We start from the raw sequence: 14,691 nt of genomic DNA on the forward strand, positions 1-14,691 counted from the left end.
AGCCATTACACCATCGTGCTTGCCTTGTCAGAAGAATGGCACAACAAGCACACAGAGAGCGAGAGGAAGGAGGGGTGAAGTGGGTGGAGGACTTTAGATAGATGGTAAAGAGGAAAAGTGGGTTTGAGGAGGAGAGCTGAGGAGAGGGAGGAGTGGAGGTGAGGGAGGAGAAAGGCAGAGTGAAGGAGGGAGGGTGAGAGGTGATGGGAGAAGAGGAGGGATGTGGAAGCAGGGGAGGATGAGGGATGACAAAGGGTGACAGCTGTGACGCTAATCCTATCCATACACTTGCATACATACACACATGTGCAAGCTCCTCCAATCAGTGCACAACATTTGTTCACTTTCTTCTTGTTCCTCTTGTGCTTCATTTCTTTTCCTGTCCTTCCATCAGCGGCTTTAGTAGTTGTTCTCTGGAGACAGGGGGCCAATTACAGCGTTCCGGTCTTAAACCGGCCTCTCCAAAATGCCATTAGAGGCAGATGAATGAAGTGCAGCCGGTCAGGGTATTAGCACTGGTGTTAATGTGATCTAAGGTGGGAGCTTGCCTATCAGTGCCCCCTCAAAAGAAACGATGAGGGAGAGTCGAGTGGAGCAAAGCAGGACACTGATTAACAATGTGGTGCGCCGTAGCTTGTCACAATTCACCAAGGGATTGTGCTGCACGTGCACAAGTCGCACACACTCAGAGACACACTCGTGGCTAACACACACATACAAAGAAACTTGTAATGCATGGATGGACCAACAGAAAGGAAGGCAGACAGACAGACACACACACCTCCAGTGGTCTGACAGAAGAAATCAGACAGACAAAAAGGGCACGGTCCAGTGGGCTCCAGTCAGGAGGTAGACCTTGCCGAAGAATATTCCAGTCAGGTTGAGTAGGAGCAGTAAAGGGGAACACTATAATGGGTTGGGAGGGGTGTACAAAGAAGGAACTGTGTGAGAGAGAGAAAGGCTGAGACAGACAGAAAGAGAGAGGGAGTGAGAGGTGGCATGGGAGATTGCCATGTAATGAGGCTAAGCCACCCAAACATGTTGATAGCACAGACTGATGTGGCCTGACAACCTGGAAGTGTGTACAGCATGGAGTCCTCGTGGCGCTCCATTATCGCAGGAGTGAGAGACACTGACATGGAAGCAGATGCCTGATTTCACTTCTTCAGGGTGTCCGCTGTGCAGCTGTCAGCGATCCAATCTCAGCCCCGTTACCTGCTTCATTGGACAGGGTCAAAGGTCACGCCTGGGATGGCTGCTTGCAGCTGGGCTGAGATGACCCATCACAGTGTTTGAGTGCTTTTAAAAACTATTATCACCGCTGGGATGTCAACAGGCACCATCAGAAGATGTTCAATCACAGGGAGATTGTAGAGTGAGCAGCGCTGTGTTGAGATTTGAGGGCGTGGCCATTTCTTTTTTCCACAAGAAAGCCTGAATGCAGAAAATTTGCCACCAACAGGCCACGTATCAAAGCAGCCAAATTGATAGAGCCAATTTTGCAATGTCTTCAAATATTTATGAATTCCTGCTTTGAGGCGTTTTGCTTAACAAAAACACAAATAACCCAAACATTTTGTGTTGTGCTGTTAGTGTTGCTTTCATTAGTAGAATGTAATTGCTGCAAACCATTGTGGCGTAAACCCCCCTTGTCATCCATTAGATAGAAAATTGCATGCTTCCTTCCTCTGCAAAATGTAGTAATTAGGATTAAGTAGACATGTTGGGTGCTGCTAAGGACTTTCCAGTGTCGAATAGGCTCTCTTAGATCAAACCTCAAGAGTCAAATCATATTCTGATACCCATCATGCCAACCACCCACATATACATGAGAGACATCTACTGTTTGCTTCATATCCTCACGTATCCGTGTGAGAAGCTGCTGTATTGATTAATGCAGCCTTGTGTATTATCTCTCAACACAGTGAATCATGCAAATATTCTCAATTCTGAAAGCCTCTCTGTGCTTTGATCAGATGTGCTGCGCTACCGAATTTGTGTGTGCGGCGCGTGTGTGTGTGTGTGCGCGCGAGCTGTTCAAACATGTGTGCAGGTCTGGTGTCCTGTCATGCCTTGCTTTTAAATATTAAAGAATCTCCAGCTGTGAAGATGTGTAGGGGGAGTGGATGCAGGGCGGAAAGCAGGGGGGAGAAAAATAAATGAATACATGCCCCCCTTTGCCCCCTACTCTTCCCCCAGGGTTCGTCTGTCTGAAGAAACATCAGGCTGAAAAGCGACAGATCGAGGAACAGAGGGAAGCAGGAGTGATTTAGACATAAACAAAGAGAGTACCCGCCAAGACAAATGGACTAATAGGCATTATAGGAGAAAGGCAGTGAGCGATTATAAGGGTCAAGAGATAGTAAAAGTGAGGGGAGAGGTCTGAGAAACAAGGTGATGCTGGTGGGGGGTAGATGATCAGGCCTCCTACAGAGTGAATTATTCATAGAAATCCCCTTCCTGTCGGTACAATTTGCCCTAAATTCACCCAAATTCATAATTCATTCGCAACCCTTGCCATACATTCGGCTTGGTCCCAGACCGACGCTGTCCATCTATACCTGGTGTCTTTGGTGTGGCTGTCTGAGCCTCTCCTCCACCGCCGCCCTCTTCCTCTCTCTGGCAGGGTCATACTTAATGCATGAGCCTGTTGCAGTGAGACAAGTCTCAGACCCACTTTGTCGCTACAGCAGAAAAATACCACAAATCATGTGAAATAATACTGGCTACCTGTTTCCACTCAACTCCACAATTCTCCTTGCAACATAGACATGTCTTTCATCATTCACAGCAGTGAAGATTGCATTTCTTACAAGCCATTCTCACATTTTTCTCAAAGTGTTTCTACTTAGAAGCCGAGCCTTATAATAGGAACCGTCCAAGAACGATAAGGGCCCATTTTCCTGTCACCTTTTTATCAGTCTTCTTATTCCCCCCTCTCAGCCCCCTTGGTAGTTGACACTAAAAGCTTTCTTCAATTCCCCTCCGATCACTTTTCACAGTACATTTCCTGGTCCCTTCTCCTCTCCTCTCTTTGTCTTCTTTCTATACTCAAAATCTTTTCTCTCCATCAGTTTCATAAACTGCTGCGGTAGCACTCTTGGCTTGGACAATAGGCAACACAGCTGACTAATTCAATATTTGCAACTTTAATGGAAAAGGGGCTTCAAAGCACAAAGGGAAACCAATATCTCCCCCATGCCGGTACTCTTTGTTTAAAAGACCAAGTAACACGTGTTTTAAGGCAGATGATCCATGGTCAACTTCAAATGGAAATTTACCAGCAGAAAAAAGCTGCAAAGCTACAGCTTATCTGAAATCAGGGTACACAGACAGCACATTGATCAATCCCACTATTAGCATAAGCTCGGGCGTTGCTACTCCCACTAGTGTCAAATCCAGCGATAGAATGCACGCCATATTTTCCTCGTTTTCTTTTTCAAAGACCCCACCTAACCCCACCCCCCCACCCCCATCGTTCTGTCAAGGGTTAGGGGTTAATACTGGAGTGACGCAGAGCCGGAGAAAATAAAGGTTGTCAGAGGAGCCGTGAGGGCAACCGCCCACTCTCTCTTGCTCGCTCTATATCCTGGTTGCCATGACAACAGGGTCTCCACACAGCATCCCCCCTTGTACATACAAATTCAGTTATTCACACACATGGACACTAACAGGTTTGCAGTATCACTTACATATGCGCACGCACGTACGCACGTTCATTTGCTGGCGCACACAGGACAGGCCATCCCTCACACACACACACATACATACATATTCAGTCATGAGTAAGTACAAATACTGGATGTCTTCACATCTATACTATCTACACATACTTGTGTACACACAAAACACTCCGACTTGTCAGAAAGTCTTTAAGTTACTCAAAGATTTATAAGGTGAAAACATTTACAGATGTATCCAACCGAAGGTTAAAACAAGAACAAGATTCCCTCGTCATCCCTATTGCCAAGACTGCAAAAGAAGCTACCTCTGGTGTGATTTATTTATTTATGTTTTTCCCCTTAAGACACAATGGGAATGGTAGAATAAAAGAAGTGGTGAATAATTCACAGAGAAGGGAGTGGACTCATTAAGACATCCGTGAGGGTTGGAGAAAGAGAGATGAGGTGGATGGATGGAAGGGGGGGTGGGGGGGGGCAGAAACTGAGTGAGAGAAAGAAGGGCAACACCGGCGGGAGATCAAAGCGGGGGCTGACAACAAAGTCGACAACAAAAAGTCTGAAAAATTCATAGAAAGTGAAAACAAATAGGAAAAGAAGTGGGTTGGAAAGAACAAAAAAAAATAAGGGGGTTAAAAAGTGGAGTGTAAATGACAGATGTGAAAAGAGAGCGATCTGGTTATGGGATCACTGACCAGTAAAAGCTCTGTAACGATCAAAAACAGGGGTGTTACCCTAATGTAATAGTGTATCAAATTCCCTGGATGTGTGTGTGTGTGTGTGTGTGTGTTTGTGTACACGTGAGTCTGTGTGTGCTGCTGTGTCTATCTGTAAAGATCAGCCTGTGTGTCAGCAGGTCAGCTAATCTCTCTGTTGTCAGCTAATGGAGCCAGTCCTGCAGATGGAGTGCTGCCTCTAGCTCTCTCTGCTTCTAGCATGTTAGCGGCTGCTCACTTAAATCCACATCTGATAAGGTAATTTGCTTATGGTTGGCCTGTCAGCCAGTAAGTCACAGGAAGGAGAGATATCTAGTATCAATAAACAAAAAGAAAAACAGAAGGGAGCAGAATGGTAGGTTTGTGTGTTCGGGAAGATAAAATGACATGACTGTAGACTTTTGTATGGGAGTTAAATTGGCACAACATGTGAGTAGTGCTGCAATATTGAATCTCTTTTTCCATGTCCTTTTAATTCACCTGTAAGATACAATATGCAAAGAAAACAGACTGTTCTGTCTCACTGTAAAAAAAAAACAACAGACAGAGACAACAACAAGGAAACAAATCTGTACACTAAATGAGAAACATGTATTCTGTATGTATACATACACTCAAGCATAAACTTTCCTTTACACTGCTGTACTGTTGCCTTGTGGGCGTCATTTGCTTCATTAGCAGCAGCATCAGTCAGATTCGGCGCCTGCAGCACAAAGCGCTGTAATTACGGACACACCCTCAGTGTCACGCAGAAGATATAAGATGCAATACGTACCCAAACGCCCCCCATGCACACTACAGATCCCCATAGGCACATTGTTATGCACTCTATGTGTAGCAGGAATGCATACAGCTCATGAAGATGCCTTTTTATGGCAGAGAGGTTTAGTGTCCATACAGTAGATGGTTAATGGCGTTTAGCTAGAGCACACAGGGGCAATCATGACATTATGAAATTACGTGGAAGAGCTGTTAGGAGTGACCTTTCCTCTTTCCCCTCCCTGCTTACTTTTATGTCTCCTGCTCCGTCCTACAGACACTGCTATCTCTCAGAGTCAGCCTCTCCCCTTTTCTCCTGCTCCTCTGGAGCCAACAGCCTCGCTTGTGCTTCTCCTTATTTTGACCTTCACTGCCACTTTCTTTTTTTTTCTCTCTCTCTCTACCTTTGTGACGACATATGCTGTCTGGGAAGTGAAGCTCAGTGGAGATCCTTCAGTAAACATGTTTGTATGCAGCCATTCATCCCTTAGAGAGAAAAATTAGAGGGACACCAGACGGGTAAAAAGGAGATTTTATGTGTGTGTACCAGTGAAGCGTTTGGGAATCTAACTGGAGCCAGGCAGGCCAGTAAAAAGAAGCTGACACCAGTATAGTATGTGTTAGCCGTGAAACCAGAGGCAGCAGCTTAACACTGTTGGAGATGACAAACTAGCTACAACACAAACAGTATGCAACAGCACCAGGGGGAAATCAGCCACTGAAGCAGACGCTTGAACATCCATTGCATAGATATATATATAAATATATATATATTTATATATATATATAAATATATATATATATATATATATATTTATATATATATATATATATATAAGGGCGCATAACACATAAGCATTTACAGCACTTTATGGTGTTTTTTTCATACAGGTCACATTGTTAGTCAAGTCAGCCATGCATACATACAGTATAAAGCAGCAGAAGAGACAGCTGTATGAGCCTCAAAGAGATGGCTGTAATGCTAAGGTTATCTGACAAGCGTGATGAGTGTGAATGGGAGCATATGTGTGCCATGTGAATGTGTCAGAAAGAGGGCAGGTGAGGCAGGTCTGTGTTGGATGTTGCAGGTAAAGATGTGCGAGAAGGGGCTGTGCGGTCAATCATTCGGCAGACAGAGAGGAGGAGGAGAAGCAAGAGGAGGGAGTGGTCCCTCGGGTCAGGTGATAAGTGGCCCATATAGCGCTGGAGGACACAGCTGCCAGGAGCTCTTGTGACACGTACGGACACGTGGCCGCCTCCACAAGGAGAATTGGCACGCCACACCCTGAGGAGAGGGGCGGAGTGTGTATATGTGACCTACGACCTCCATCACAACAGGTTTGACGTTTGAGATGTCTCAGAGAAAGAAAAAAAAAATTCTTACAGAAGAAACATAACAAAAATGTCAAATTTGCCTAATGTGAAATTGTGACACGTCTTTGTTTTGAAGAAATGTCTGTGTTACTCAGGCTGTTTCAACAGGTACATTGTTTTCATATTTCAAAAAGGTAATTTTTTTGCTCTAAGCTTCCCTGCAGACTTAGCTTATTGCTCAGACTTTTCCAGAAATATTTGTCAAGGTCTCCTGTGGTTGGATGTAATCCTGTCTTTTCCACCGCATCAGGGAAATGAGCTGCTGGCAGGGCAAGGTCACGCATAGTGCTTTGCTCACACATTTGCATGGGAGGGCCCCAGTGGCTCAACAACTGTGGGAAAGTGGCTAGCTTTTATGTGCGTGTTTTTTCTAGCCTGATACTGGGCTTGTCGAGACATGAAGTAACCATACATATAAATTGTAGAAAGTCCATGAATAAAAACATACATCAGACATGTTTGCACCCATGCACAGAACTTATAACCACTTACCGTTTCAGTATTTAAAGAAATGCACAAGAAAGGAATTTTTAACACCAACACAGTTCCTGAAAGAACATGAGCACAACCAATCAGGTGTCACAAGTTAATTAACTACAGTAGAGGTGGAGGAGAGGCAGCTTTTGCAAAACAGCACACAGGACCTGGTGATTCGCATCTTCAAAATGATTAACCAGGTCAGACGACAGCTTCCAGTTTTCTGGCATCTTGGCAATCCCATTAACTTTGTTAAAAGTTGCAAAAGCAGCACTTCCCCTTAAGTGCTCCTCATCTAATCAAATACAAGGTCTTCTGGGGATGAGGTAGGAGATGTAATGCCTCTAAACAGCTAGTAAATATCTATGGAGTGGAAAAAGAGTGGAAAGAGAAGGGGGTGATGTGTGAGGGTGTGTGAATGGATGAGAAAGAATGAGAGAAGGCTACAGAAGAAATTTAAAAAATTATCACAGTCCCATAAACTGTGAAACAAAAACTGAAATCCACCTTCTAGCGCTCTGTCTTCTGTTAGGACGCAACTAAAACCTAAGCGTAAGTGCTAACATTCTGACTGAGCAATTCTATTGATTTGTTTGTTGTCCAATAAAGAAATCTTGTTTTCTTCCTGCTGTGGTTGCACTTCGCTGTATTTCTTTTATGCCTCACTCTCTCTCACCACACTGCAATGACAAGTCAATCTTTCAGATTTATGTGTATGAATTCAAGATATTTTCAGTCGTATTTGAGTAAAGTTCACGTGATTCAAGTCAAGGAAAAAATCTTCATTTCCATTGTAGTATATTGTTATTCTTTATAAACATGCTCTCTACTAATAGGTCACAGAAATTAATCTATATTCAGTTCATATAAACCTTGACATCTGCTGTTCTAAACATTCTAGAAATCTTCTGATGCAAGGACGTGATAAGTTTTACATTTCCTCAGCAGTTTTATTCTGTATCTGTTTTGTTTAAAAAAAACCTATTCACAAATTATTATTATATAAGTGTGCGCACTGGCTCTGAAAACAACCCCCACAGAAACTGCTACTTGTCTCCACATCAGCTTGTTTCCGTCTCTTTCATCGCACTGTGTCATCAACACACACAGGAAAACAGAAAATTTCTCATATGTGAAGACTCTCTGTCACACCCACACACACACACACATAGTAGTAGACTGAGCGTTAGTTTAGGTAATTGTCTGGCAGGACAAATCAGTTTAAAGGGATTTGCCATTCAAATAGGGCTGAGAGAGAATAAAAGACCTGTGAAACAAGAGTTTGCATGGCGATATGGCTACTGAGCTTCAAACATGGGCTGGGTTTATATGTCCGCACCACCTGTGTGCGCGTTTGTGTCAGAAAGTGTGAGTGTGTGTTTAGGATGTGACAGGTCAGTATTGTTATGCCTGACTCATTTTGTTTGTTGTGTGTGCGTACGGCTAGGTGTCAATACCCCTGCCTCCCTTTCCTTTTCTCACCCCACTGTCACCATGACAACCTCCTGACTCCAGCTCAGCAGCACACGGCAAATACTTCTCTCCCCTACCCCCCTCCTACACGTTCATTCTCCTCACCAGACCCCCGTCCCCCCACCCCCCCGTCCCCCTCCCCATCTATCTGTACTTTATACTCTTTACCTTCATCTCCTGTCTCCTGTGACTCCATCTCTTGCTCTTTCCCCATCTCTGGTTTTCTCCAGTTCCCCCGTTATGTCTACATGCTACCCATACTTGAAAGAGCTCCTCCTTCCTGACTGTCATCTTTGTGGAAATTCTATCTGTTATTTGCGCTCCTTTATCTCTTTCACTTCTGTTCTCTATTCTCTGCTCCCTGCTGATTGCCTCTCACTCCTTATATCAGTATGAAACTTCCATTTTTCCTCTTCCTGAACTCCTTTACCCCACCCCTCCCTCCCTCACTTCTCCTCCTTCCCTACAAAAAGAAGCTTATGGAACACTGTCTTCCATCTGTCCTGCACTACATCTTCATTACAACTACACAGCCAAGATCATACACAATGCAATTACAGGTAGCATTCTATCAACCTCTACCATCAACTTTTATCAAGCCTGAGAGGAACCATCTAGCCTAGGGGGAAATTTGCAGGCTGGCGCAGCATCGATACAATTCCTCGACCCTAAGTGGCTGACTAACTCCCATCGCATCTGTTATCATTATCATCAGCAAACCATTTCTGCTCTGTAACTAAATCCAATCATTACCAATGGAGTCCGCGGCGGAGATCTATTTGAGGCAGAGCTCTCCAACAGAGGAGAGCAAGGCTCCAACAAAGGCTGCAGTGTTATCTGAGGCGCACAGCCCCGTCTCTGCTGCAGACCCCGATCTCTGCAAATCCCCCTTCCCACGTCTTTACGCAGCTCCAGCCCCTCTACGCACCAGTGTGTAGTGGTGCAAAGAGATCAAGGGCATGACATTTTCCGGAACGCACAACAATTTTCAGCAATGAAAGGGAGTAAACAGACAACCAGTTCAATCAGTCTGTCTGTGTGTGTGTGTGTGTGTGTGTGTGTGTGTGTGTGTGTGTGTCCCATCAGACAGCTAAAGGGAGTGACAAGTATATCTGACTTATATTTTCTATTCTAGAAGGCAGACAGAGTGAACAGAAAAAGTGAGGATGCTGTTTCATCTCTTCTCTATTTATATTGTTTTGCAGAGCTTCCTCTCCTTTCTCTCTCCCCTCCTCCTGCATCATTTTTTCTTTTCCCCCTCCTCTTCCTCCTGGGAAATTGCCCCATACACTGAAGCCCCAGCTGTGGCCACAACTCCACCGCAGTCTCTCATCTCACTTTCCCTCCCGTTTTGCTTCAGTTATGAGAGATGACAGGAAGGGTTCGGCCCCAATTCCAGCGAGAGCAAGAGGGAGTGAAAAACAGAGGAGAGAAGAGAGACAGAGGCTACAGGGTTGCAGAGGAAGCTGTGGTGACCTTTCCCTGCAGCTAAACAACCAGTTGATGAGCTTTTCATAGAGAGTTAGGCCAACAAGGTCTGACAATCCACATCTATACTGTAGACACACGCAAAACAAAGATGCTCGCAGCCAGCTGTTGATACTCTTGTGTATACTCTCACAGTTAAATATATGAGCAACATAGCGCACACGGATACACACCTTCTCAATGAGAAAATAGACCAGCGGCAATATTCTAGTACATTAAATCCCCTGCTATAGCGGCAGATATCTAAATCATCTCCATCCCATGATAGCATGGCTTAAAACATGCTGATCGTGCAGGTTCCTATATAGGACACCCACACAGCAGGTCAGCAACTCCTGCCAGCTAGCACTAGCCAAACAAACACTGCTTTTGCATGGCAACATTTCTTTAACACCTGAGAGACGTTTGCCTTTATTCAAACTGAAAGGAGAAACCAGCTTTCCTGATACTTGTGGAGGCAGACACAAGTATCCCCCCCCCCCCCCCCCCCCCCCCCCCCCCCCACACACACACACACACACGCCTGGCAAGCTGAGGGGCCGAAACACAGGGAACAGTGTGTGTGACGGCCGCACAGCTACTAACAGCCCTGTCACTAACATTTATTGTTGGATTGTTTGTCCGACTCTGAACCACAGGCTGGTCAAAACAGCGTTCACTACACAGTCAAGACTGTCTGGACCACTGGATGGAGGAGAGACAGAAGGAGAAATTTAATGACTGAAGGCATGGGGGGAGCAAAGGAGAGAAAAGAGTTATGAGGACGAATAAAGATGGATGATATATGGTACCCACTGAGAATGAAGTCATCCCAGCTAAGCTGAACACACGCTGATTTAATCCTGTCTGTTGAGTCTATAGGCAGTTCTACTATTTGTGTGGTTGTGTTCTTTTTTAATTAGTGTCACAGAGTTACTCTGTACACAACCTGAGAAGCATGTGTGTGTGTGTGTGTGTGTGTGTGTGTGTGTGTGTGTGTATGTGTGTGTGTGAGAGAGTGTGTGTGTCAATGTGTGCGTGCTTGGCAGGTGTACATCTGCCTCTGCACACACTGACATTTTAATCGCTACAGGATCTCTGTCCTTTACCCTCCCATCTCTCTCTGCTCTCCATATCTTTCTTCCTTTATCTTCCCACATTGTCCTCCCGTCTTAACCTCCACACTCGCACACTTCCTGCTCGTCGCCCCTAGCAGGATCACACTTTAATGGCGCAATCAACATTATTAAAAGGTTACTGATAATAAAAGTCCTTGCTTTCTCTCTATTCCACTTTCACGCCTGCTCTTCCTGCCCCACCCAACTGTGTAAGGCCTTGAGGATGAGGTGTTTGCTTATGCGTATGCGCAAGTACCTCGTTAGGCCCGTTAACAATGTCCAGGCCCTCTGTTTGTTCTCTCTTTATCTCCATGTGGTTTGTTTTCTGCTCTTCGTCTTTTCTCTTTTCATCTTCCTCTTTCCCCCGATGTGACATCTGTACCCCTGAAAAAAAAACCTTCTTGTTGCTCAGTTTTCTCTTGGGGATTGTGCCTTTTATCTTTTCCTCGTATTAACAGGAAGCCTCACCTCATGTCTCCTTATCATGATCGCATCAATGAGTCCTCTCTTCAGTACAGATTTCAACAAATGCTTCACAAAAATCACCATGCAAAGTGCCAAGTTTGGCCCCAAAAACACAATTGCTCAATTCTTCCTGCTGTGCAACAGAGCATGATAGCTGATGTAAACAGACAGTTTTATAGCTAAATATAGAGCCTCATTATTGCAGCTCGGGCACTGTGCGAGGCTCTCTGTAGCACCATGCCCAATTACCCCTGATCAATTCAGAGAGCAAACTCAAACAACTCCAACACCAACCTGATTTAAAAAACACTAACTCTGCATTCAGAAGAGGCTAACAGGAACAGATTCACAGACATTCACATTTTCAGGTAGAGACTGTGTAGCTAGCATGGCCCAATTTATACTGGCTATGAGCAGATACGGAAGGATGATGAGAGGGATGTAGGTCATAAATAGTCAAATAAACAGCAGAATAGGTTATATTTATATTATTTCAATCCAGTAACCATGAATAAGTGTGACAGAGAGCACAGACTGTGTTATAAAATGTGACAAAACTGGTCAAATTAAATACACTGCATGCAATGCCAATAATTACGCTTATGATGGTGTTAGTGAGAAGCTATAGGCGATTATATTTTTGGTACATGTCATATTTTCTCCTGGTGGCCGAGCGGTTGCTTTCTCTCCCCATCTTTCCTGTCACTCTCAATACTGTCTAAAATGTCAAAAGAAAAAAAAAACATTTTAGAGATACGCAGTTTTCCTTAATTTAGCCTCCATATAGCCTCTGTATAATTCATTCCATACATGAAAGACATGTCCTCATTTGCATTCTGAAAGACTCAGAAGATAAAGAGGCAAGCAGACACAATTGTTGTTACTCATGAAAACAAACTTAAAGAGCACCCTTCTCTAAATCCTATCTGTATCCCACTTTTGTCTCTGACATTTCTTTACTCCTTGACATTTTCTGTTTCTTTCTCTGTGATGTAACTTGAATTCTCTCCTGCTGCCGTAATCAATTTCCCTTCTCTGTAGTTCTTTTCTTACAAGCCTCCTTTCTTTGTCTCCATGCCTCTTGTCTGACATTACCCTGTTTTAACCTTGCAAGCCCCTCATCTGCTCTCCTCCAGCCAGCGCCTGCATGCATGCGGTGGATATAGTGTGTAATAGGATGGCACAGTAGGTGAGATTAAATTAGGCCAGTGTATGGGGATTACAAACCACTCAAAACCTGATCCCCTCCCACTCTCTGTAATCCAACCCTAATGAATATATCATGGCTGACACAGCAGATAAAGCGCCTGCGAGAAACTACAGTCACAACATCACCGAGACATGCAGAGGAGACAAATACAGACAGCCTGTTCACTTACACCACCTGCAGTACTCGAGGAAGCTGCGTCTGTTCAAGTGTGTATAGATGCTCGTGTTTCATGCCCCATCTATTTTGGTTATGGTTAATTCAAATGAAGTGTAGGTATGGAGTGGGGAAGAGCCAAGTGACACAAAATCAATACACTTAATGTAAACACTCCAAATAAATAAGCCTTTAGATGGATTCAGAACACTATCAAACCACACTGTGTTTCACTGTGAGACACTGACATGTGCCAATCACTCAATGTCAGGCATTACATTCAATTCAGCACACTTACTCTAATGCCTCAAAAAACACAGTTTATGTTTTTTGCATTCCCAGCTAAGCGTCTCTTGGCTGAAACATACCTTACATTGCTTCCCATCTTCTCAGTGCAATTTATAGACTTAATTAATCTACAGCTGAAGCACAAAGTTGCCAGTCTGAATTTGTCTGAGTCTGAGTTCCCAGGAACATCATCACGATCAGTAAACTCTTAGTTGTGCTTCTGTGATACAAAAGTTCAGGCTTTCATGGAGCAAACATGTCAACAACTGTCAACTGTGATAATGCATCAGTGCTAGAATGAAGAGGTCTTTCAGATGAACCTGCTCAACTTTGCTTTCTCAACAGTGACTTGCAGCTTCCACACAAAACAGTCAGGCATTGCTGTCCAGTCTGTCAAGCTGGTACCATGCAGTGGAAAAGGGGCAAAATACTACCTGAGCAAAAGATGCACAGGTAGTATGAATGGTATGTGAGCCTGCTATTCCATTCACAGTCTATTGACTGACAGAATGAACCGTTTTTGCTAAGTTTAAGTTTTGGCAAAGGAAATAACTGGGCTAGGATGAAAGTCATGCCAAGGACATTGAGAAGCCCTGCTGAGAGGAAACTGACAAGAAAACACTCACAGGCGAAGAATAACTTTCAGTTTTGAAAAAGCCCGTCGAAAGTTTAGCACAACAGCATGATATGATTTAAAGCAAAGAAACAGTGCTACAGTAGCCGGCAGTACTGAGAGACATCATGCCCCCAGGTTTCATTAAAAATGCAGCTGGCCTCTCAGCTACAAATCAATAAATTAGTAAACCAATGCTGTCATGTCCCCTTATTAAACAGGCTGTGCAGTGTAATCAAAGCCAATATGGTACAATGACACATAATCCCCCCAATGTTTCACAATATTGTCACGACTGTCTGAGATATTGTCCTTAACGTATAAACCTATGCGTATATAAAATCGTATTATAATGTTATATGCACAAAATTTGCTATATCGGAATTTACAAAAGCCTAGGGGAGGTTATATGGCGCTGTTGACTGTTAACTTAGCTGCTTTTAATCCACATCTGTAGTACTACCTATCTGTTGGTTTCTCACAGCAAAATATGTTATGAGGAAAAAAGGGAAAGCTTAGTATTTTAAATCTGAGACAATGCTTTCCTACATGGACATTAAATACATTTATGAAACAACCAACAAAATGAATATTTTTGTCAAAAAGAATGTTAACTTAGCCTTAAGCTAGCTGCTGGTTCATAGCTAGTTTTAGCTAGTTCAGGCTAAGCTATCTCACAAAACACATAACTTTAGAGTTAAATGTTAAATAATAACATATAATTTCATGTATACTAACGTTACATAAAGCACAATAGATAATCTGTATAATTATGTCAGATTTACCAGCTTATATAAGGGTTTTGGTTTGTGTTCTGTTTTTGTCTTGTTTCAGTCTTGCTTTGGCGGGTTAATGTTTTTCATTCTTCTTTTGGCCGTGTTTGCTAGTTGTTGATTCA

Source organism: Micropterus dolomieu, linkage group LG08 (genome assembly GCF_021292245.1).
Source record: "Micropterus dolomieu isolate WLL.071019.BEF.003 ecotype Adirondacks linkage group LG08, ASM2129224v1, whole genome shotgun sequence".
In the NCBI taxonomy this organism is placed as follows: Eukaryota; Metazoa; Chordata; class Actinopteri; order Centrarchiformes; family Centrarchidae; genus Micropterus; species Micropterus dolomieu.